This window comes from Salvelinus alpinus, chromosome 11, assembly GCF_045679555.1.
Source record: "Salvelinus alpinus chromosome 11, SLU_Salpinus.1, whole genome shotgun sequence".
Classification (NCBI taxonomy): Eukaryota; Metazoa; Chordata; class Actinopteri; order Salmoniformes; family Salmonidae; genus Salvelinus; species Salvelinus alpinus.
The window spans coordinates 54532188-54559114 of NC_092096.1; the positions used below are offsets into that span (position 1 = coordinate 54532188).

General features: G+C 44.2%; 1 protein-coding gene across 2 annotated transcripts in view; it reads right to left on the reverse strand.

Moving 5' to 3' along the window:
* LOC139534451 (lysine-specific demethylase 6B-like) overlaps nucleotides 1-26927 on the reverse strand; it is a 165273-nt gene that overhangs the window by 80176 nt on the left and 58170 nt on the right. For both annotated transcript variants that reach the window (XM_071333614.1, XM_071333609.1), the window contains exon 4: nucleotides 11554-11628. The gene's annotated coding sequence lies outside the window, so the exon portion shown is untranslated. The remainder of the gene's footprint in view (nucleotides 1-11553; nucleotides 11629-26927) is intronic.

Sequence of the window (26927 nt, forward strand, 5' to 3'; positions counted from 1 at the left end):
CATCACCGGGGGCACATTGCCTGCCCTCCTGGAAACCCACACCACCCGTTGTCGCAGGAAGGCCAAGAAGATCATCAAGGACCTCAACCACCCGAGCCACGGCCTGTTCACCCCGCTACCATCCAGAAGGCAGGGTCAGTACAGGTGCATCAAAGCTGGGACCGAGAGACTGAAAAACAGCTTCTATCTCCAGGCCATCAGACTATTAAGTAGTCACCACTAGCCGGTCTCACCCAGTACCCCGCCCTGAACTCAGTAACTATTACAAGCCGGCTACCACCCGGTATTCAACCCTGGACCTTAGAGACTGCTGCCCTATGGACATAGTCATTGAACACTGGTCACTTTCATTACATTTACATTTAAGTCATTTAGCAGACGCTCTTATCCAGAGCGACTTACAAATTGGTGCATTCACCTTATGATATCCAGTGGAACATACTGTTTCATCCACTTCATATGTATATACTGTATTCTAATCAAGCCTCATCCTATATAACTACTGCAGTACACACCTTTTCTATTCATATACTGTTCATACTGTCTTTGTACACCATTATATACAGTTGAAGTCGGAAGTTTGGACACACCTACTCATTCAAGGGTTTTTCTTCATTTTTACTATTAGAATAATAGTGAAGACATCAAAACGATGAAATAACACATACGGAATCATGTAGTCAGCAAGTGCCTTGATGACAGCTTTGCACACTCGTGGCATTCTCTCAACCAGCTTCATGAGTTAGTCACCTGGAATGCATTTCAATTAAAGTGCATTGAGTGCAATGATAGGTACGATAGGTACGGTACCAGTCAAAAGTTTGGACACACCTACGCATTCAAGGGTTTTTCTTTATTTTTTTTTACTATTTTCTACATTGTAGAATAATAGTGAAGACATCAAAACTATGAAATAACACATATGGAATCATGTAGTAACCAAAAAAGTGTTGAACAAATCAAAATCTATTTTAGATTCTTCAAAGTAGCCACCCTTTGCCTTGATGACAGCTTTGCACACACTTGGCATTCTCTCAACCAGCTTCATTAGTCACCTGGAATGCATTTCAATTAACATGTGTGCCTTGTTAAAAGTAAATTTGTGGAATTTCTTTCCTTCTTAATGTGTTTGAGCCAATCAGTTGTGTTGTGACAAGGTAGGGGTGGTATATAGAAGATTTGGTAAAAGACCAAGTTCATATTATGGCAAGAAAAGCTCAAATAATCAAAGAGAAACGACAGTCCATCATTACTTTAAGACACGAAGGTCAGTCAATACGGAACATTTCAAGAACTTTGAACGTTTCTTCCAGTGCAGTCACACAAACCATCAAGCGCTGTGATGAAACAGGCTCTCATGAGGACTGCCACAGGAAAGGAAGACCCAGAGTTACTTCTGCTGCAGAGGATAAGTTATTTAGAGTTAACTGCACCTCAGATTGCAGCCCAAATAAATGCTTCACAGAGTTCAAGTAACAGACACATCTCAACATCAACTGTTCAGAGGAGACTGCGTGAATCAGACCTTCATGGTCAAATTGCTGCAAAGAAACCACTTACTAAAGGACACCAATAAGAAGAAGAGACTTGCTCGGACCAAGAAACACGAGCAATGGACATTAGACCGTTGGAAATCTGTCCTGAGGTCTGATGAGTCCAAATTTGAGAATTTTGGTTCTAACCGCCGTGTCTTTGTGAGACGCAGAGTAGGTGCACGGATTATCTCCGCGTGTGTGGTTCCCACTGTGAAGCATGGAGGAGGAGGTGCTGGTGACACTGTCAGTGATTTATTTAGAATTCAAGGCATACTTAACTAGCATGGCTAAATAAATAAAAACCCTGGAATGAGTAGGCGCGTCCACATTTTTGACTGGTACTGTACATATATTTATATTCTGGACTCATTTATTCATTGATTATTCTGATATTTCATAATTCCTTTCTTTACATGTTTGGGATTTGCGTGTTTTGTTTTGTATTGTTACGTATTACTGCACTGTTGGAGCTAGAAACATAAGCATTTCGCTGCAGCTGTGATAACATCTGGAAAATATGTGTGCACAGCCAATACATAACAAATATATAGATATTATATCATCCACAATAAGAGAAGGTGTAGAAACACTTGTGAGTGTACAAACTGTATAGTATAACAGTACTTTTTAGTGTACAAACTGTATAGTATAACAATACTTGTGAGTGTACAAACTGTATAGTATAACAGTACTTTTTAGTGTACAAACTGTAAAGTATAACAGTACTTGTGAGTGTACAAACTTTATAGTATAACAGTACTTGTGAGTGTTCTGATGAGTTCTGATGAGTTTTGTGCCTACTGTAAGTACTTGCAAGTGTTTCAATGAATGTGGCAGGATGATGACACCAATGTGTGTGTGTGTGTGTGTGTGTAAGTTCATCTGCTAGCCACACACTCCCGACATTTCCGTTTTCTCAACCAAACACGGAGATGTTTCATTTTGCTCGTGTTCTCACACACACACGCCCCCCCCCCCCCCCAAGACCGGCCACGTGCACCGGACAGAAATTCTGTCCCGTAGAGAGAGCGAGCACAGGAAGAGAGAGAGAAATAGGGAAGGCTCGTAAAGAGGGTGACCGTATGGAAAATCAGTTCAACGTATGACTAGCTTCATATAGAGCAGACCTTCCACTCCTACAGAGAAGAGAGGGAAGAGAGAGCACCAGAAAAGAAGAGCGAACAAGAAGTTACTGCGGTACAAAGACCAGAATTCAATGTCATACATCGTGTTTCTACTGCTCAGTTAACATTACACTTCCAGATATCTATGGAGTCATTTTGTTTTGTGTGGAAGATATTTGGTTTGTTCAGACTATAATCAACCAGACTTTTGATTCCAGTCAGAAACATTGATTCATCATTAAGCTATGATTGAGAATGACACACAGAGAGAGAGAGAGAGAGAGAGAGAGAGAGAGAGAGAGAGAGAGAGAGAGAGAGAGAGAGAGAGATTATAAGGATGGCGGAGAGAGAGAATAAGTGATAGAAAGAGAGAGAGAGAATAAGTGACAGACAGAAAAAAAAGAGATACTATTGGTAAGAGAAAATGAGAAAGAGAGAGAGAGGGACAGAGAGAATAGAGGACAGAGAGAGATACTGTACCGTGCGTGGAGATACCAATAATAAGAAGAGACTTGCTTGGACCAAGAAGCACAAGCACTGGACATTAGACTGTTGGAAATCTGTCCTGAGGTCTGATGAGTCCAAATGTTCGATTTTTGGTTCCAACCCGCCGTGTCTTTGTGAGACGCAGAGTCGGTGAACGGATGATCTCCGCGTGTGTGATTCCCACCGTGAAGCATGGAGGAGGAGGTGTGATGGTGTGGGTGTGCTTTGTTGGTGACACTGTCAGTGATTCATTTAGAATTCAAGGCACACTTAACCAGCATTGCTAAATAAATAAAAGAGATACTATTGGTGAGAGAAAATGAGAAAGAGGGACAGAGAGAATAGAGCGGTAGGTTGGATGGGGGCATAAACTGGTGTAATCGGGGCCAGTCAGTAATGACATCTCTTTGGGTCTCTTACATAATTTAACATCCTATTGATTTGACACTGGCAAGATTTGGCCCTCAGCCAATATGCAATAGCATTTGTAATATTTGAGCTTCAGCCAAGAAGAGAGGGCTGAGCGAGAGAGAAGGGAGGGGGAGGGGGAACGAGAAGGGAGGGTGGACAGAGGGCAGAGTGACGGGGTAGAGAGAGAGAGAGAGAGAGAGAGAGAGAGAGAGAGAGAGAGAGAGAGAGAGAGAGAGAGAGAAAAAGGCCTGTGGTGTTGATGGTATCATCAATGAAATTATAAAATATGAGCGCTGATGTTCTGTTATAATCTCCACCCGGCACAGCCAGAAGAGGACTGGCCACCCCTCATAGCCTGGTTCCTCTCTAGGTTTCTTCCTAGGTTTTGGCCTTTCTAGGGAGTTTTTCCTAGCCGCCGTGCTTCTACACCTGCATTGCTTGCTGTTTGGGGTTTTAGGCTGGGTTTCTGTACAGCACTTCGAGATATTAGCTGATGTACGAAGGGCTATATAAAATAAACTTGATTTGATTTGATGCGCGTAATGATGGTGACAGGTCTGTGTAATGATGGGAAGGCGCTCGCGCTCGCGGTCGCAGGCGTGACAGTACCCTCCCTCTAGGGGCGCCACCCGGCGTCCCACCTGGACGAGCGTGACGGGCCGGCTGAGACATGAGAGTCGGACAAGCCGGCTGAGGCATGGAAGCCTGACGAGCCGGCTGAGGCGCGGGAGCCCGACAAGTCGGTTGAGGCATGGGAGCCCGACAAGCCGGCTGAGGCGTGGGAGCCTGACGAGCCGGCTGAGGCATGACGTGGGAATCTGACGAGCCAATAGAGGCAAGCAAATTTCTCGAGCCAGCTAAAGGTGTGGAACCCTGACGAGACCGCTTCCTTCGGCAGCGGCACCCAGACCTGACGTCACCAACAAAAACAAAAACTCCCTGATGCTTAAAATTGTGGTGTTAGCATTCTGTAAGGACAGACGCTGGGAGACGAAAAGCAAGTACAGGGAGTGAACATTTAATAAATAGCAGACATGAAACGGGGAACAAACTGAGGAACAGACAGATATAGAGGGGGCAAACAACAAAGTGAAGGAGTCCAGGTGAGTCCAATGAGCACTAATGCGCGTAATGATGGTGACAGGTGTGCGTAATGATGGGTAGCGGGAGCAGGCGTGACAGTAGCTGAAATAGCCAAATCCACTAATTTGAAGGGGTGTCCAGCTACGTTTGGCTATGTAGTGTACCTCGGCCTAAACATCAGCGCCACAGGTAACTTCAACAAAGATGTGAACGATCTAAGAGACAAGGCAAGAAGGGTCTTTTACGCCATCAGAAGGAACATAAAATTCGACATCCCAATTAGGATCTAAAAAAAATACTTGAATCAGTAATAGAACCCGTTGCCCTTCATGGTTGTGAGGTCTGGGGTCCGCTCACCAACCAAGAATTCACAAAATAGGACAAACACCAAATTGAGACCGCATGCAGAATTCAGCAAAAACATCCTCCGTGTACAACGTAGAACACCAAATAATGCATGCAGAGCAGAATTAGGCCGATACTCGCTAATTATCAAAATCCAGAAAAGAGAAGTTCAATTCTACAACCACTTAAAAGGAAGTGATTCCCAAACCTTCCATAACAAAGCCATCACCTACAGAGAGATTAACTCAGAGAAGGGACCCCTAAGCAAGCTGTTCCTGGTCACAAACACTAACAGACCCCACAGAGCCCCAGGACAACAACACAATTAGACCCAACCAAATCATTAGAAAACAAAAATATAATTACTTGAAACAATGGAAAGAATTAACCAAAAAATAGAGCAAACTGGAATGCTATTTGACCCTAAACAGAGAGTACACAGTGGCAGAATACATGACCACTGTGACTGACCCAAAACTAAGGAAATCTTTGACTATGTACAGACTCAGTGAGAATAGCCTTGCTATTGAGAAAGGCTGGCAGACCTGGCTTTAAAGAGAAGACAGTCTATGTGCACACTGCCCACAAAATGAGGAGAAACTGAGCTGCACCTCCTAACCTCCTGCCAAATGTATGACCATATTATAGACACCTATTTCCCTCAGATTACACAGACCCACAAAGAATTTGAAAACAAACCAATTTTGATAAACTCTCATATCTATTAGGTGAAATTCCACAGTGTGCATCACAGCAACACGATCTGTGACCTGTTGCCACAAGAAAAGGTCAACCAGTGAAGAACAAACACCATTGTAAATACAACCCATACTTATGTTTATGTATTTTCCCTTTAGTATCTCAACTATTTGCACATCATTACAACAGTGTACATATCCAATAATATAACATTTGAAATGTCTTTCTTCATTTGGAACTTTTGTGAGTGTAATGTTGACTGTTCATTTCTGATTGTTTATTTAACTTTTGTTTATTATCTATTCCACTTGCTTTGGCAGTGTAAACATATGTTTTCCATGCCAATAAAGCCCTGAATTGAATTGAAAAGTAGGGGTAGCAGAAAGAGAGAGAGAGAGAGAGAGAGAGAGAGAGAGAGAGAGAGAGAGAGAGAGAGAGAGAGAGGGTGATTGTGTGTCAGTGAGTGTACAGTCCACAGTGTTATCAGTGCTGCTGTAATCAGTTTTATAACAGGGTTAGAGCCAGACTCACTGGATCCACAGGCCAGACCTGTCTGCTTCCCAAATGGGACTCTATTCCCATGACTCAGGTCAAAAGTAGTGCACTATATAGGGACATGGTGCCATTTGGGACTCGTGTCTGGTCTGCTGGAAGATAGTACCAAACATGGGTCCAAATACTATTTAAAATCATGAAATATGCTTTAGCTGTCCTTAATTGAGTTTGCATGATGGAATGGAACCAATAGAACTGGCCCACAAGTGCAAACCCCGCCCACCTGGCACTCCAGGCGGGCTAAAGTGAACGCTCAAAGTATTTGAAAGAGTTCAGATAGTATTTGAACCCAGGTCTGGTTAGTTCGCAATTCAACGGCTCAAACACGAGACGTATGTGGCCGGGACTACAGTCAATCACGGACTACAAAAAGAAAACCCGCCTTGTCGCGGACATTGACGTCTTGCTCCCAGACAAATTAGACAACTTCTTTGCTCGCTTTGAGGACAATACAGAGCCATTGACACGGCCCGCTACCAAAGCCTGTGGGCTCTCCTTCTCCGTGGACAACGTGAGTAAAACATTTAAACGTGTTAACCCTCGCAAGGCTGCTGACCCAGACGGCATCCCTAGCCGCGTCCTCAGAGCAAGAGCAGACCAGCTGGCTGGAGTGTTTACGGACATATTCAATCAATCCCTATCCCAGTCTGCTGTTCCCACATGCTTCAAGATGGCCACCATTGTTCCTGTTCCCAAGAAAGCTAAGGTAACTGAACTAAATGACACTCACTTCTGTAATAATGAAGTGCTTTGAGAGGCTAGACAAGGACCATATCATCTCCACCCTACCTGATACCCTAGACCCACTCCAACTTGCTTACCGCCCCAATAGATCCACAGACGATGCAATCGCCATCACATTGCACACTGTCCTATCCCATCTGGACAAGAGGAATACCTATGTAAGAATGCTGTTCATTGACTACAACTCAGCATTCAACACCATAGTACCCTCCAAACTCGTCATTAAGCTTGAGACCCGGGGTCTGAACACCACCCTGTGCAACTGGGTCCTGGACTTTCTGACGGGCCGCCCCCAGGCGGTGAAGGTAGGAAACAACATCTCCACCCCGCTGATTCTCAACACTGGGACCCCACAAGGGTGCGTTCTCAGCCCTCTCCTGTACTCCCTGTTCACCCATGACTGTGTGACTGCCATGCACGCCTCCAACTCAATCATCAAGTTTGCGGATGACACTACAGTGGTAAGTTTGATTACCAACAACGACGAGACGGCCTACAGGGAGGAGGTGAGGGCCCTCAGAGTGTGGTGTCAGGAAAATAACCACTCACTCAACGTCAATAAAACAAAGCAGATGATCGTGGACTTCAGGAAACAGCAGAGGGAGCACCCCCCTATCCACATCGACGGGACAGTAGTGGAGAGGGTAGTAAGTTTTAAGTTCCTCTGCGTACACATCACGGACAAACTGAAATGGTCCACCCACACACAGGAGGCTGAAGAAATTTGGCTTGTCATCTAAAACACTCTCAAACTTTTACAGATGCACAATCGAGAGCATCCTGTCGGGCTGTATCACCGCCTGGTACGGCAACTGCACCGCCCTCAACCGCAAGGCTCTCCAGAGGGTAGTGCGGTCTGCACAACACATCACCGGGGTCAAACTACCTGCCCTCCAGGACACCTACAGCACCCGATGTCACAGGAAGGCCAAAAAGATCCTCAAGGACAACAACCACCCGAGCCACTGCCTGTTCACCCCGCTATCATCCAGAAGGCGAGGCACCTGTACTGACATCAAAGCTGGGACCGAGAGACTGAAAAACAGCTTTTATCTCAAGGCCATCAGACTGTTAAACAGCCATCACTAACATAGAGGCTGCTGCCAATATACAGACTCAAATCTCTGGCCACTTTAATCAATGGATTTAATAAAGGTATCTAGTCACTTTAAATAACGCCACTTTTGAATAATGTTTACATATCCTACATTACTCATCTCATATGTATATACTGTATTCTACACCATCTACTGCATCTTGCCTACGCTGCACGGCCATCTATTTATATGTACATATTCTTATTCATCTCTTTACATTTGTGTGTATTTGTGTGAATAAGGTAGTTGTTGTGAATTTGTTAGATTACTTGTCAGATTTTACTGCATAGTCGGAACTACAAACACAAGCATTTTGCTACACTCGCATTAACATCTGCTAACCATGTGTATGAGACCAATACAATTTGATTTACACACACACACACACACACACACACACACACACACACACACACACACACACACACACACACACACACACACACACACACACACACACACACACACACACACACACACACACACACACACACACACAGGTGTCTACTGCAGGCACGATGCACAGACACACCGACGGACACAACCCTGCTCACACCCAGTCCCACCACGCATACTTCCCAATCACATTCAAGCGTGAGTCAATGCCCCGTCCTATACATTCTTCCCTCTTTCAGTTTCCTTCCCTCCTCCTCATCCCCCGTTTCCCCTGAAGCACTTCCTCTTTTATAGGATCCTTCTCTCCACAGAGAGGAAGGACTGCAGACGGGAATGAAAGGAGGGAAGCGGAGAGAAAGAGATGCAGAAAAAACTAGATTAATGGACAGAAGGAAGCGGAGAGCCACTGAAATAGAGAGAAAGGGAGAAAGAGAGAGAACTCAAACAGGCTTTCCTCTTGACGCTGTAAATAATTCAATTTCTGTATTTTTTTTCCATCTTTTTTTCATTCCCTCATTCTCTCTGTTCTTTTTTAAAGGTATACTCAACTGGGAGCAGGCAGTCTGATTAATTGGCAATTAATGTTTAACGAGTTACAGCTGTGTTCAATTAGCACTGGTATCAGCGCTATTCCTCACGACACCTCTCTCCCTCTCCTTCTCCCTCTAGTATTCTCTCTCCCTCTCTCTCTAGTATTCTCTCTCCCTCTCTCCTTCTCCCTCTATCCCTCTCTCCTTCTCCCTCTAGTATTCTCTCTCCCTCTCTCTCTAGTATTCTCTCTCCCTCTCTCCTTCTCCCTCTATCCCTCTCTCCTTCTCCCTCTAGTATTCTCTGTCCCTCTCCAGCTCTCTCCTTCTCCCTCTAGTATTCTCTATCCCTCTCCAGCTCTCTCATTCTCCCTCTAGTATTCTCTGTCCCTCTCCAGCTCTCTCCTTCTCCCTCTAGTATTCTCTGTCCCTCTCCAGCTCTCTCCTTCTCCCTCTAGTATTCTCTGTCCCTCTCCAGCTCTCTCCTTCTCCCTCTAGTATTCTCTGTCCCTCTCCAGCTCTCTCCTTCTCCCTCTAGTATTCTCTGTCCCTCTCCAGCTCTCTCCTTCTCCCTCTAGTATTCTCTGTCCCTCTCCAGCTCTCTCCTTCTCCCTCTAGTATTCTCTGTCCCTCTCCAGCTCTCTCCCTCTCTCCTTCTCCCTCCCTCTCCAGCTCTCTCCCGTCCCTCTCACTCCCCCTCTCTCTCTCTCTCTCTCTCTTTTCCCAAAATGTCCTATATCCCATTCCCTTTGGTTCTCGCTGTCATCATGTCACATGGTAGAGAGAAAGACATCCGCTGTATAGATACTACCTATCTATCATGAGTGATAGTAGATGTGATGAATTCACAATCAGTACAAATGGCCTTCTTTTCAATGGCACCCCCCCTCCCTTTTCTCTCTGTCTCTCATCCCTTTCTTCCTCCTATTTATCTCATTCCTCGGCCTCTCTGTCAAAACACAACGTCTCATCACTAAGTCTTAAGTGTGTGTGTGCGGCGCGCGTGTGTGTGTGTGTGTGTGCGTCTGTGTACAATGCTGTTGATGACAGGTGGATAAATGTAAAGCCTGTTCAACCAGAGAGCAACCTATAGAGGACCAAATACCAGACACGTTCTCATACGGTACACACACACACACACACACACACACACACACACACACACACACACAAACACACACACACACACACACACACACACACACACACACACACACACACACACACACACACACACACACACACACACACACACACACACACACACACACACACACACACACACACACACACACACACGGACACACACTCACTTCACTTTAGGGGTTACAGCGGTTCTTCAAGAGCTGGTTGATCCACAAAGCTGAGTGTGCAGTACACAACATGTCTGAAACATGTCATGTTGACATGTAGTACATCACAACACCATCAGACAGACAGTCTAGTGGGAGAACAGCAGGCAGAGCACTAAAGCAACATGAACAAAGACAGAGGGAGGAGAGAGAGAGAGAGAGAGAGAGAGAGAGAGAGAGAGAGAGAGAGAGAGAGAGGAGAGAGAGAGAAGAGAGAAGAGAGAGAGAGAGAGAGAGAGAGGTTGAATATGTATGTGTGTGTTCGTGCAGGTAGGCTACACATGTTCGAGCAAAAGTGTGTGATAGTGAGTGTGTGATAGTGATTGTGAAGGTGTGTGTATGTGTGTGGAGCTGGCTGTTGGTCGTGGTCTTTTCATAGCCTCCTTTTCAATCGTCTTTCATTCAAATCGGATACCTCCACCCATCTGTTCACAAAGAAAGGGGGAGAACAAGAAGGGGGTGGGGGGCGAGAGGGAAGAGGTGACAGGAGAATACAGAGCTGGCTATCACTATTCATCTCTCCGTCTGCCTCCTCCTTCTACTTTATCATCTGTTTTTCTTTGTCTCCCTCCCTCTCCATCCCTCCCTCCCTCCCTCCCTCTCCATCCCTCCCTCCCTCTCTATCCCTCCCTCTCCATCCCTCCCTCTCTATCCCTCCCTCCCTCCCCCCTTCTCTATCACTCCCTCTCTCTCCCTCCCTCCCTTCCTCCCAGCATGACCTGAGCTGTCCTCTCTATCTCTCCCTCCCTCCCTCCCTCCCAGCATGACCTGAGCTGTGTGAATACCTGTCTGAGTGACTGACTCCCTCCCCCCTCCCCCCACTCCGCATGCTCCGTTCCCTCCTCCCACTCTTCTCCTTCGTCTCCCCTGAATAGAGACAGAATGGAGCTCAGCTCTTCTCCAAGGAACCCAGCAGGTGTGTGTACAGTACGTGTGAGTCTTTAAGCGAATGTGTGTCTGTGTCTGTGCCTGTGCCTGTGTGTGTGTGTGTGTGTGTGTGTGTGTGTGTGTGTGTGTGTGTGTGTGTGTGTGTGTGTGTGTGTGTGGGGGGGGGGGGGGGGGGGGGGGGTGGACAATGGGATGTCTGGCTTCAACAAGGGACTCTCAGCCCATTTCCAGCTCCTGGCTCAGCCAACCAACTGACACAGCAGTGCTAATCTATTAGGACACACACACACACACACCTCTATTCCTCTCACCTGCCACAGTCGTCCTCCCACCGCGTGTGTTCTGTGCGTGGGTGTGTACCTGCGTGGGCCAGGTATCGCCTGTACCTGTAACACAAGCACACAACGGCTTTGAATAACACACACTGACACACACGGACAGAATCTGATGGTAAGTTGTGTACATACTGAAGTGTAGCTTCTAGAGAAGTGTATGAAAGTCAGTTTCCTGACTTCGATGAGTAAACAAACGGGTTTAGTTCCGTCACAACACACCCTGTTGCACTACTAATCCCCAGCACATTAGAACATAACTGCAGGCAAGGTGTGTGTGACTAGGTCTGTGAGGCTGGTCCGTCCAGACTAATAATGCTACGGTTCTAAGAGCAGTCCTCTGCTTACCACTGATAGTTATTCGGCGGGCGCACGCACGCACACGCACACGCACACCTAATGAGCGTCCAGGAGTTATACTGATTACTGCTGCTAGTGGAGACAGCCATTATGCCCTCCACTTAGCCAGCCAAGACACAGACAGACACACAGGACACACACACACACACTGTGACTTATCATGCCTCAGTTGTACAGTAGAAGCGTGTACATGAAGCCTGTATTCCCTCAGCATAGCCATGCAAAACTACGGTCATGTAGCCTCACTCAGAAAGTATCCACACCCCTCGACTTGAACCACATTTTGTCGTGTTACAGCTTGAACTTAAAATGGATTCCATGGAGATTTTGTGTCACTGGCCTACAAACAATAGCGCATAATGTCAAAGTAGAATTATGTTTTGAGATTATTATTTTATTTTTTAAACAAATTAATTAAAAATAAAAAGCTGAAATGTCTTGAGTCAATAAGTGTTCAACCCCTTTGCTAAATAAGTGCAGGAGTCAACATTTGCTTAACAAGTCACATAATAAGTAGCATGCACTCACTCTTGTGTGCAATAATAATAGATTTTTGAATGACTACCTCATCTCTGTACCCCACACTTACAATTATCTATACAGTCTCTCAGTTGAGCAGTGCATTTCATATACAGATTCTACCACAAAGACCAGGGAGGTTTCCCAGTGCCTCGTAAAGAAGGGCACCTATTGGTAGATAGGTAACAATCAAAAAATACATTGAATATCCCTTTAAGCATGGTGAAGTTATTAATTACACTATGGATGGTGTACCAATACACCCAGTCACTACAAAGATACAGGCGTCCTTCCTAACTCAGTTACCGGAGAGGAAGGAAACCGCTCAGGGATTTCACCACGAGGCCAATGGTGACTTTAACACAGTTACAGAGTTTAATGTCTGTGATAGGAGAAAATTGAGGATGGATCAACAACATTGTAGTTACTCCACAATACTAACCTAAATGACAGAGTGAAAAGAAGGGAGTCTATATAGAATATAACATATTCCAAAACATGCATCCTGTTTGCAACAAAGCACTAAATTAAAACTGCAATAAAAATTGGCAAACAATTTAACTTTGTATTGAATACAAAGAGTTATGTTTCGAGCAAATCCAACACAACACATCACTGAGTACCACTCTTCATATTTTCAAGTATGGCGATGGCTGCATCATGTTATGGGTATGCTTGTCATCAGGCAAGGACAAGGGCGTTTTTTCTTGGATAAAAAGAAACGGAATAGAGCTAAGAACAAGCAAAATCCTAGAGGAAAACCTGGATCAGTTTGCTTTCCAACAGACACTGGGAGACAAATTCACCTTTCAGTAGTACAATAACCTAAAACACAAGGCCAAATATACACTGGAGTTGCTTACCAAGATGACATTGAATGTTCCTGAATAGGTACAGTTTTAACTTAAATCTTCTTGAAAATGTATGTCAAGACTTGGAAATGGCTGTCTAGCAAAGATCAACAACCAACTTGACAGAGCTTGAATCATTTTTTCAAGAATAATGTGCAAATATTGTTCAATCCAGGTGTGCAAAGCTCTTAGAGACGTACCCGGAAAGATGTAATCACTGCCAAAGGTGATTCTAACATGTATTGACTCAGGGGTGTGAATACTTATGTGTATTTCATACATTTGCAAACATTTCTAAAAACACGTTTTCAAGTATGTGTTAGTGTGTCATTATGGGTTAGTGTGTGTAGATGAGTGAGAGAAAAAACATTTATTTAATCCATTTCTTAATTCAGGCTTTCTGAAGGCACTGTACATAATGTAGTGACCCATCTCATCCATACATGAGCTCACAACAAAGAACATCTGCAGAAACACACGGAAACCCCAGCATTTCCTGTTTAGGCTAAGCGCCTGTTTATCCGAGCGTGTTGGTGTGCGTTTATGTGTGTATGCATGGGATTAGGGGATGGTCATATGTCATAATAATGACATCACACTCACAAGAGCCAAACAGCAAAAAAGCCAAAACATTTCTGCTAAACCCTAAATATTCCATCATTCAAGATTTCCATCTAAGTATAATCCCCTGGATTCCAACATTCTGGAATTATTCCCGGGATCATCTCCCTGCTATGGTCTGGCAGCAGGCAGAGAGAGATAGAGAGAGGGGTATTAGGGAAAGGGGGGATGAGGAGTATGAAACAGGGAGAGACAGAAAGAGAGAGATATACGAGTTAGAGTGGGAGGAACGAGGGAAGGGAGGAGAAGTCTTGCTGTGCTTGCAGTCCCCCTGTGGCCATGTTCAGTGTGCGTTGAGGAATGCGCGTGCTCTGTTTCCTCCTCTTTTCTTCCTTCAGGAGGTACGTTGCTACCTACACTCGAGCCAGCTGGGCTAACTCAGATCTGCCTGACAACAGCCTGGGGCCACACACACACACACAAACGCGGGCACGCTTCAATGCAAACACACTACACAAACGCATGCACTTGTGCAGACACACACACAAGACACACAGATACGCACAACAAAGCAAAATGAAAGGGACCTCGGGACAGAGTCTTGGGGAACGCCCAACGGAACAATGACACAACTACTTTAAACTACACACCTAACCTCACATAGGAGTTAGCTAGGAATCATCTCGTTTATACAAGGGGCTACCTTGGGACAAAAAAATGGAGCACCCCCTCTTCTTTGGGGAGTTGGTTCATTCCTTTAGCATGTGGAATGTACAACAGGAACAGCTTGCATTTCATGACAGGGTGGCGCGATCCGAGCAGGGAGGGAGTTATCCGGCCCAGGGCGTAAGGAGGGGGTGAACTGGTTTACAGGGTATTTTTAGAAGTGTAATTTATACTCAGTATGCAATGCATGCTGTAGCTGCACTGTGGTGCACAATGCTATACAGTACACTAAAATACATATGGGTCGGGGAGTGTTTTAAGTTTTAATGTCACGTGCACAGGTACACTGATATGCTATATACAGTATATTGTACACAGATAGAACTACAAACACATTCACATGCAAAACCTCACACACACACTCAACTACACATGACATTCATACAGTGCCGTAATAAAGTATTCATTCCTCTCGACTTATTCCACATTTTGTTGTTACAGCATGAATTTAAAATGGCTTAAATCATTTCTCTCACACATCTACACACAATATCCCATAATGACAAAGTGGAAACAAGTTTAGACATTTTTGCAGATTTATTGAAAATGAAATACAGAAATATATCTCATTTACATAAGTATTCACAACCCCGAGTCAATACGTTGTAGAAGCACCTTCGGAAGCGATTACAGCTGTGAGTCTTTCTGGGTAAATCTTTTAAGAGTGTTGCACACCTGGATTGTGCAACATTTACCCATGATTCTTTTCAAAATTCTCCAAGCACTGACAAATTGGTTGTTGATCATTGCTAGACAAACATTTTCAGGTCTTGCCATAGATTTTCAAGTAGATTTAAGTCAAAGCTGTAACTCAGCCATTTAGGAACATTCACTGTCTTCCTGGTAAGCAGCAGGTAGCCTAGTGGTTAGAGCGTTGGCCCAGTAACCGGAAAGGTTGCTAGATCGAATCCCTGAGCTAACAAGGTCAAAATCTGTCGTTCTGAACAAGGCAGTTAACACACTGTTCCTAGGCCGTCATTGTAAATAAGAATTTGTCCTTAATTGACTTGCCTGGTTAAATAAGACATAAAATAACCAACTCCAGTGTATATTTGGCCTTGAGTTTTATGTTGTTGTCCTGCTGAGAGGTGAATTCATCTCCCAGTGTCTGGTAGAAAGCAGACTGAACCAGGTTTTCCTCTAGGAGTTTGCCTGTGCTTAGCATCATTCCGTTAATTTTTTATCCTGAAAAACAGCCCAGTCCTTAACGATTACTAGCATACCCATAACATACGTGAAAATATGGAGAGTGGTACTCAGTAATGCGTTCTATTGGATTTGACCCAAACATAACACTTTGTATTCTCGCCTGGTTCACTAACTACTTCTCAGATAGAGTTCAGTGTGTTAAATCGGAGGGCCTGTTGTCCGGACCTCTGGCAGTCTCTATGGGGGTGCCACAGGGTTCAATTCTCGGGCCGACTCTTTTCTCTGTATATATCAATGATGTTGCTCTTGCTGCTGGTGATTCTTTGATCCACCTCTACACAGATGACACCATTCTGTATACATCTGGCCCTTACAAACCTCCAAATGAGCTTCAACGCCATACAACACTCCTTCCGTGGCCTCCAACTTCACTTAAATTCTAGTAAAACTAAATGCATGCTCTTCAACCGATCGCTGCCCGCACCCGCCCGCCCGACTAGCATCACTAGGACGATTCTGACTTAGAATATGTGGACAACTATAAATACCTAGGTGTCTGGCTAGACTGTAAACTCTCCTTCCAGACTCACATTAAGCATCTCCAATCCAAAATTAAATCTAGAATCGGCTTCCTATTTCGCAACATGCTGCCAAACACACCCTCGTAAAACGGACTATCCTACCGATCCTTGACTCCGGCGATGCCATTTACAAAATAGCCTCCAACACTCTACTCAGCAAACTGGATGTAGTCTATCACAGTGCCATCCGTTTTGTCACCAAAGCCCCATATACTACCCACCACTGCGAACTGTATGCTCTCGTTGGCTGGTCCTCGCTACATATTCGTCGCCAAACCCACTAGCTCCAGGTCATCTATAAGTCTTTGCTAGGTAAAGCTAGCCCTATCTCAGCTCACTGGTCACCATAGCAACACCCACCCGTAGCACGCGCTCCAGCAGGTATATCTCACTGGTCACCCCCAAAGCCAATTCCTACTTTGACCGCCTTTCCTTCCAGTTCTCTGCTGCCAATGACTGGAACGAATTGCAAAAACCACTGAAGTTTGAGACATATCTCCCTCACTAACTTTAAGCGTCAGCTGTCAGAGCAGCTTACCGATCGCTGCAGCTGTACACGGCCCATCTGTAAATAGCCCATCCAACCAACTACCTACATCATCTTGTTTTTGTTTTTCTGCTCTTTTGCACACCAGTATTTCTACTTGCACATCCTCATCTGCACATATATCACCCCAGTGTAAATTGCTAAATTACTTCACCACTATTGGCCTATTTATTGCCTTACCTCCTTACTTGGATTTGCACACACTGTATACAGATTTTTCTATTGTGTTATTGACTGTACGTTTTTTTATCCCATGTGTAACTCTGTGTTATTGTTTTTGTCGTACTGCTTTGCTTTATCTTGGCCAGGTCGCAGTTGTAAATGAGAACTTGTTCTCAACTGGCCTACCTGGTTAAACAAAGGTGAAATAAAAAATAAATGTTCAAAAGTATTCAGGACAAAAAGTGAATTGCTTTGCCACATTCTTTGTAGTATTACTTTAGTTCCTTGTTGCAAACAGGATGCATGTTTTGGAATATTTTATATTCTGTACAGGCTTCCTTCTTTTCACTTTATCAATTAGGTTAGTATTGTGGAATAACTACAATGTTGTTGATCCATCCTCAGTTTTCTCCTATCACAGCCATTAAACTGTTATATAGTCACCATTGGCCTCATGGTGAAATCTCTGAGCGGTTTCCTTCCTCTCCGGCAACTGAGTTAGGAAGGACACCTGTATCTTTGTAGTGACTGGGTGTATTGATACACCATCCAAAGTGTAATTAATAACTTCACCATCCTCAACGGGATATTCAATGTCTTATACATTTATTTTTACCCATCTACCAATAGGTGCCATTCTTTGAGAAGGATTGTAAAAGCTCCCTGGTCTTTGTGGTTGAATCTGTGTTTGAAATTCACTGCTCGACTGAGGGACTTTAAAGATAATTGTATGTGTGGGGTACAGAGATGAGGTAGACATTCAAATATCATGTTAAACACTATTATTGCACAGTGAGTCCATGCAACTTATTATGTGATTTGTTAAGCAAATTTTGACTCCTGAACATATTTAGCCTTGTCACAACAAAGGGGTTGACTACTTATTGACACAAGACATTTCAGCTTTTGTATTAATTTATACAAATTTCAAAAGATATAATTCCACTTTGACCTTATAGTGTATCGTGTGTAGGCCAGTGACAAAAAATATATAAATGGAATCCTTTTTAAATTCAGGCTTTAACACAACAAAATGTGGGACAAAATCAATGGGTGTGAATACTTTGAGGCACTGTACCAGCACACTAAACACACACATACAGTACCATACACACATAGAACACACACACATACAAATCTGTACGTACACACCCCTGATGTGGCCAGGCCTATTGGGTGTGCACTGTGCAGCTGTCGCCCAACAAACAAACAGCCACGAGTCTCAACAACCTCTGAATCACACCGTTGCCTTGTTTAACCTGAGAATAGAAAGGGAGGGAGAGAGAGAGAAGCCGAGAGGGAGAAAGAACGAGTGGAGAGAGAAACAGAGGGAGAGAGAAACCATATGGAGCACGGAGACCTAGTTTGACGTCTCTCCCCCGCCTCCCCTCTCTAATTCTCCCACACACCTGGGAAGGTTATCCCTCTTGGAATCAGAGAATTCCCACCGGCAACCAGCAGAACTCGCAATTAAAACTAAACTTTAATTAGTTTTCACTTTCTCACCCTTCCTCCCTCTCTCTCCACCTATCCTCCCTCTACTCACGTCTTCTCTCTCTATTCCACAGGGGTGTTCAGGGTGCTGTAGGACGATGTGAGTGAGACTGTGAACTTCTAACTATTCCCACGTTTAGAAGCTGAACTAATCAATGAGGAAAGGATAAGTGAGACAGAGGAATGGGGGATCACACTCTCACATACAAAGTGTGTGTGTGTGTGTGTGTGAATGTGTGTGTGTGCACATCGAGAACATAACTACTAAACTCAGCAACAACAAAAAAGTCCCTTTTTCAGGACCCTGTCTTTCAAAGATAATTCGTAAAAATTCAAATAACTTCACAGATCATCATTGTAAAGGGTTTCCGATGCTTGTTCAATGAACCATAAACAATTAATGAACATGCACCTGTGGAACGGTCGCTAAGACACCAACAGCTTACAGACGGTAGGCAATTAAGGTCACAGTTATGAAAACCTAGGACATTAAAGAGGCCTTTCTACTGACTCTGAAAAACACCAAAAGAAAGATGCCCAGGGTCCCTGTTCATCTGCGTGAAAGTGCCTTAAGCATGCTGCAAGGAGGCATGAGGACTGCAGATGTGGCCAGGGCAATAAATTACTGTGAGACGCCTAAGACAGCGCTACAGGAAGACAGGACGGACAGCTGATCGTCCTTGCAGTGGCAGATCACGTGTAACAACACCTGCACAGGATCGGTACATCCTGTGGCCACAACAACTGCCTGAGTTACACCAGGAACGTACAATCCCAATCCCAGTGCTCAGACTGTCTGCAATAGGCTGAGAGAGGCTGGACTGAGGGCTTGTAGGCCTGTCGTAAGGCAGGTCCTCACCAGACATCACCGGCAACAACATCGCCTATAGGCACAAACCACCGTCGCTGGACCAGACAGGACTGGCAAAAAATGCTCTTCATTGACGAGTCGCGGTTTTGTCTCACCGGGGGTGATGGTCGGATTCGCGTTTACCTTCGAAGGAATGAGTATTACACCGAGGCCTGTACTCTGGAGCGGGATTGATTTGGAGGTGGAGGGTCCGTCATGGTCTAGGGCAGTGTGTCAAAGCATCATCGGACTGAGCTTGTTGTCATTGCAGGCAATCTCAACGCTGTGCGTAACATGGGAAGACATCCTCCTCCCTCATGTGTTACCCTTCCTGCAGGCTCATCCTGACATGACCCTCCAGCATGACCATGCCATACTGCTCATTCTGTGCGTGATTTCTTGCAAGACAGGAATGTCAGTGTTCTGCCATGGCCAGTGAAGAGCCCGGATCTCAATCCCATTGAGCACGTCTGGGACCTGTTCGATCGGAGGGCGAGGGCTTGGGCCATTCCCCCCAGACATGTCCGGGAACTTGCAGGTGCCTTGGTGGAAGAGTGGGGTAACATCTCACAGTAAGAACAGGCAAATCTGGTGCAGTCCATGAGGAGGAGATGCACTGTAGTACTTAATGCAGCTGGTGGCCACACCAGATACTGACTGTTACTTTTGATTTTGACCCCCCCCCCCCCCCTTTGTTCAGGGACACATTATTCAATTTCTGTTAGTCACGTCTGTGGAACTTGTTCAGTTTATGTCTCAGTTGTTGAATCTTGTTATGGTCATACAAATATTTACACATGTTAAGTATTCTGAAAATAAACACAATTGACAGTGAGAGGACATTTCTTTTTTTTGCTGAGTTTATGACTACAACGTCTACTGCATTGATAACCATACCACAGTGCAGACTGAGGTACTCTATATTATAAAGTTGGTCTAAAAATGTTGGGAGTCCAGTCGGCTTTGAAGTCCTCGGGCCTGACCCCCGTGGTGACCTCCAGCAGGACCAATGAGAAGCCAGCAAGGTAGCATGGTCAGGGGCAAAGAGAATACCCTCCATACTACCATGGCTGCCCCCATCCTGACTTGAACTAGCTACATCCTACACATCAAAGATGAACACAGACTGCCCTGCCCCCCCCCCCTTTTAGTCAGGGTGTGAGTGAGTGTGTCTGTGTGGGTGTGTACATTCGGAAAGTATTCAGACCCCTTGACTGTTTCCACGTTTTGTTACGTTACAGCCTTCTTCTAAAATTGATTCAATTATATTTTTCCCTCATCAATCTACACACAATACCCCATAATGAAAAAGTGAAAGCAGGTTTCAGAAAGTTTAGCAAATGTATTAAAAAATAAAACACAGAAACACCTTATTTCCATAAGTATTCAGACCCTTTGCTTTAAGACTTGAAATTGAGCTCAGTTGCATCCTGTTTGCATTGATCATCCTTGAGATGTTTCCACAACTTGATTGGAGTCCACCTGTGGTAAATTCAATTGATTGGACATGATTTGCAAAGGCACACACCTGTCTATATAAGGTCCCACAGTTGACAGTGCATGTCAGAGCAAAAACCAAGCCATGAGGTAGAAAAAATTGTCCGTAGAGCCCTGAGACAGGACTGTGTCGAGGCACAGATCTGGGGAAGGGTACCAAAAATTTCCAACAGCGTTGAAGGTCCCCAAGAACACAGTGTCCTCCATCACTCTTAAACTGAAGAAGCTTGGAACTACCAAGACTCTTCCTAGAGCTGGCCGCCCGGCCAAACTGAGCAATCGGGGGAGAAGTGTCTTGATCAGGGAGGTGAACAAGAACACAGTGGTCACTCTGACAGAGCTCCAGAGTTTCTCTGTGGAGAAGGGAGAATATATATATATATATTTTTTAAACCCTTTATTTAACTACTAATTCTTATTTACAATGACGGCCTACCGGGGAACAGAGGGTTAATTGCCTTGCTCAGGGGTAGAACGACAGATTTTTACCATGTCAGTTCGGGGATTCGATCCAGTAACCTTTTGGCTACTGGCCCAACCTGCCGCCCTAGAAGGAGAACCATCTCTGCAGCACTCCACCAATCAGACCTATTTGGTAGAGTGGCCAGACGGAAGCCACTCCTCAGTAAAAGGCACATGACAGCACCAAAAGGACTCTCAGACCATGAGAAACAAGTTTCTCTGGATTGAACTCTGTGCCCTGAATGCCAAGCGTCACGTCTGGAGGAAACCTGGCACCATCCCTACGGTGAAGCATGGTGGTGGCAGCATCATGTTGTGGGGATGTTTTTCAGAGGCAGGGACTGGGAGACTAGTCAGGATCGAGGGAATGATGAACAGAGCAAAGAGAGATCCTTGATGAAAACCTGCCTCAGAGGGCTCAGGACCTCAGTTTGGGGCGAAGGTTGACCTTCCAACAGGACAACGACCCTAAGCACACAGCTAAGACAACGCAGGAGTGGCTTCGGGACAAGTCTCTGAATGTTCTTGAGTGGCCCATCCGGAGCCCGGACTTGAACCCGATCGAACATCTCTGGACAGACCTGAAAATAGCTGTGCAGCGATGCTCCCCATCCAACCTGACCGAACTTGAGAGGATCTGCAGAGAATAATGGGAGAAACTCCCCAAATACAGGTGTGCCAAGCTTGTAGCGTCATACCCAAGAAGACTCAAAGCTGTAATCGCTGCCAAAGGTGCTTCAACAAAGTACTGAGTAAAGGATGTGAATACTTATGTAAATGTCATATTTCAGGGTTTTTTTGTAATAAATTTGCAAACATTTCTAAAAACCTGCTTTCGCTTTTTCATTATGAGGTATTGTGTGTAGATTGATGAGGGGAAAAAAACAATTTCATCAATTTTAGAATAAGGCTGTAACGTAACGTGGAAAAAAGTCAGGGGGTCTGAATACTTTCCGAATCCACTGTATGTCGTGTGTGTGTGTGTGGCGACTACTCCTGTGTGTAGATTAGATTAGAGTATAGTATTACTTTATTAATCCCAACATGGGAAAGTGTTTTATCCCCGCAGGCATCATCAATGACATACAATGACAGGACACGCAACAATGTCCAACACATTAAGACATATAAAGGCCCCTGCACCAACCGTAGTCTCCCTAAAAGAATAGTCTGATTCAAGTGTTGTTTTCTATCCCACACTGGGGGGAAACAGGCAACGACATTTTCCTATAGAGAGACCTCATAAACAGTTAATCAATTACAAGCAATAAAAAGCCTCCTGGCTGTCAGTAGAAATGACCGTCTAAACCTCTCTGTGGAACATCTGGGCAGGATGGACCTGCTACTGAAGCTGCTCCTGTGTTGAATTATAGAGTGCTGTGGAGTGGGTGTGGGTCATCACAGTGCTGTGGAGTGGGTGTGGGTCATCACAGTGCTGTGGAGTGGGTGTGGGTCATCAGAGTGCTGTGGAATGGGTGTGGGTCATCAGAGTACTGTGGAGTGGGTGTGTGTCATCAGAGTGCTGTGGAGTGGGTGTGTGTCCTCAGAGTGCTGTGGAGTGGGTGTGTGTCATTGTCCATGATCATGTGGGGTATTTACTTGCAGCCTTTTTATGAACATGTCCTGCACTAAATTCCAGCACACAATGGCATAGGTCACTCCACTCGCCACGACACTGCTATAGCACATACAAAGTATTTTGTCACATACATTAAAAGATCCAAACTCCCTTATTAAAAAGTACTGTCTGGATTGGGCTTTTTTTTGTAGACATTGTGAGAATTCTCCTGCGTGTGTCTCTGTACGACGTGGACACAGCTATTTACATATTTACTCAGCATCCCCTCCCCCACTAGGCCTGGCTGCTAGGACACCTTCCTTCGGGCACGTGCAGAGGCAGGACCGCCTGTCCTGACCTTTAACCCTCTGGCAGAGCCACCTCTGCGACCCGGGGCTTTCATCTGATGACCAATCCCCCTGACCTCTCACCTCTGGCACCTGACCTGCTGCTACAACCAAGGAAGGCTCTGGGATGCTGACGTGTGTGTGTGTGTGTGTGTGTGTGTGTGTGTGTGTGTGTGTGTGTGTGTGTGTGTGTGTGTGTGTGTGTGTGTGTGTGTGTGTGTGTGTGTGTGATAGCCCGATACATTGTGTAGGGTTCGCATCTGGATATCTCTGTTAGTGTAGTCAGTGCTTAACTGTGTGTGTGTGTGTGTGTGTCAAGGTTAGTCCAATGCTGTCATTCAAAGCCCTCCCGTGTGGTGGAAGGGGTCTGTTGCTCTGTGAAGGGAGAGATTAGGTCTAACTGAAAGCTCTGGCTCTTCGCAATGAAAGCGATTCTACACACGGCACAAGAGAGAGCACACAAACACACACACTTGTGCGTATACCAAAACACAAACCACCACCCCCACAGATGCATAATGAACAGCGCACATGCATGCACACACTCACATTACACAGGACAGAGAGTCAGAGCCCAAACTAAAAAATACTATAGCGTATACTATGGTAGGAATACTCTAGTATTCACTGTAGTGTGTTTGCTGACTTTACTGTAGTATTCACTTTGTAGTATAATGTAGTAGTTACAGTTTACTACAGTATAAATACTGTAGTAAAAAAAAGAGAGTAGTATATACTATATTATAAACCGGGTGGTTCGAGCCCTGAATGCTGATTGGCTGAAAGCTGTGGTATATCAGACCTTGTACCAAGGGTATGACAAAAACACATTTTTTACTGTTCTAATTATGTTGGTAACCAGTTTATAATAGCAAGAAGGCACTTCTGGGATTTGTGGTATATGGCCACTATAACACGGCTAAGGGCTGCATCCAGGCATTCCACGTTGCGTCGTGCTTAAGAACAGCCCTTAGCTGTGGTATATTGGCCATGTACCACACCTCCTCGGACATTATTGCTTAAGTATTTACTATATTGTTTTTGCGCACTGTAGAGTACTGTAGTATGTACTATAGTGTTTTGGGGACATTACTCTAGTATTTACTGTAGTGTTTTGGGGACATTACTGTAGTATTTACTGTAGTGTTTTGGGGACATTACTGTAGTATTTACTATAGTGTTTTGGGGACATTACTCTAGTATTTACTGTAGTGTTTTGGGGACATTACTGTAGTATGTACTATAGTGTTTTGGGGACATTACTCTAGTATTTACTGTAGTGTTTTGGGGACATTACTGTAGTATTTACTGTAGTGTTTTGGGGACATTACTGTAGTATTTACTATAGTGTTTTGGGGACATTACTGTAGTATTTACTGTAGTGTTTTGGGGACATTACTGCAGTATTTACTATAGTGTTTTGGGGACATTACTCTAGTATTTACTGTAGTGTTTTGGGGACATTACTGCAGTATTTACTATAGTGTTTTGGGGACATTACTCTAGTATTTACTATAGTGTTTTGGGGACATTATTGTAGTATTTACTGTAGTGTTTTGGGGACATTACTCTAGTATTTACTGTAGTGTTTTGGGGACATTACTCTAGTATTTACTATAGTGTTTTGGGGACATTATTGTAGTATTTACTGTAGTGTTTTGGGGACATTACTCTAGTATTTACTGTAGTGTTTTGGGGACATTATTGTAGTATTTACTGTAGTGTTTTGGGGACATTACTGCAGTATTTACTGTAGTGTTTTGGGGACATTATTGTAGTATTTACTGTAGTGTTTTGGGGACATTACTCTAGTATTTACTGTAGTGTTTTGGGGACATTATTGTAGTATTTACTGTAGTGTTTTGGGGACATTACTGTAGTATTTACTGTAGTGTTTTGGGGACATTACTGCAGTATTTACTGTAGTGTTCTGGGGACATTACTGCAGTATTTACTGTAGTGTTTTGGGGACATTATTGTAGTATTTACTGTAGTGTTTTGGGGACATTACATTATTTACTAGGGATGCACGATATATCGGTGAACATCTAGCTTCTATCTCAAGGCCATCAGACTGTTAAACAGCCACCACTAACATTTAGTGGCCGCTGCCAACATACTGACTCAACTCCAGCCACTTTAATAATGGTAATTGATGGGAATTATGTAAAAATGTACCACTAGCCACTTTAAACAATGCCACTTAATATAATGTTTACATACCCTACATTACTCATCTCATATGTATATGTATATACTGTACTCTATATCATCTACTGCATCTTGCCATCTTTATGTAATACATGTATCACTAGCCACTTTAAACTATGCCACTTTATGTTTACATACCCTACATTACTCATCTCATATGTATATACTGTACTCTATACCATCTACTGCATCTTGCCTATGCCGTTCTGTACCATCACTCATTCATATAGCTTTATGTACATATTCTTTATCCCTTTACACTTGTGTGTATAAGGTAGTAGTTGTGGAATTGTTAGGTTAGATTACTTGTTGGTTATTACTGCATTGTCGGAACTAGAAGCACAAGCATTTCGCTACACTCGCATTAACATCTGCTAACCATGTGTATGTGACAAATAAAATTTGATTTGAACATATCGGAATCGGCCGATATTAGCTAAAAATGGCAACATCGGTATTGGCCGATGTCTGGTTTAACGCCGATGTGAAAAACCAATGTCAAAGCTGACCTATATAACGTAGGTACAGGACGTAATGACGCCACGTAAAATGTTGCGCTACACGTGCAACACAGCATTCCTAACCTAGCCCACAATGTCTGCTGTGTGGATCGAGGAGTCAACAAGTCGAGCAGTCATTTGAAAGAGTAAGAACATTTCAGCGAGACAACTCAAAGGCAAAATCCATTAACGCCAAGATAATGGAATTCATTGCCCTTGACAATTAACCGTTCTCTGTCGTGGGTGATGTTGGCTTTCGTGACTGGTCGAGCACCGGTACACGCTAACGTTACCAAGTGCGCTATTGTTCAGATGTTGCCCTACCGGAGTTACACAGTAATAGCGCCACTGCTATTAGCTTCACAATATACTATGAAACCACCTCCCCAGTCAGCCTATTGTGTATCTTGACATTCATATTGCACTGTACAGCTTTACCTAAGAATTGGGGATCAATGAAATGGGGTAAGAGTCTACACAATACCCAATATATTTTTTCCCAACGTCCTCCTCAGAGTTATCAGACTCCAAAACATCCGCGTAGTATTGTTTTTCCTCGGGAATAGTGTTCAATACACATAGGTTGACAGTAAATGTGGCTCAATTCACAGATCTTTCAGAATCCCGCAATAAGAGCTGCGATGCTAATGTTCTCTGGTTGTCACTGAGTAGACTGATACCCCATGTCAATAATCCACAATCCATAGATAAGGCTGGACAGTGAAATAAGTATGCCCTCAATGCAATTCTAAAGTGTAAGTATTTTATTTTTTATTTAACTAGGCAAGTCTTAAGAACAAATTCTTATTTACAATGACGGCCTACCAAAAGGCCTCCTGTTGGGACGGGGGCTGGGATTAAAAATAGAAAATAAAAATATATATAAATATAGGACAAAACACAAATTCAGGACAAGAGAGACACCACAACAATACATAAAGAGTGACCTAAGACGACAACATAGCAAGGCAGCAACAC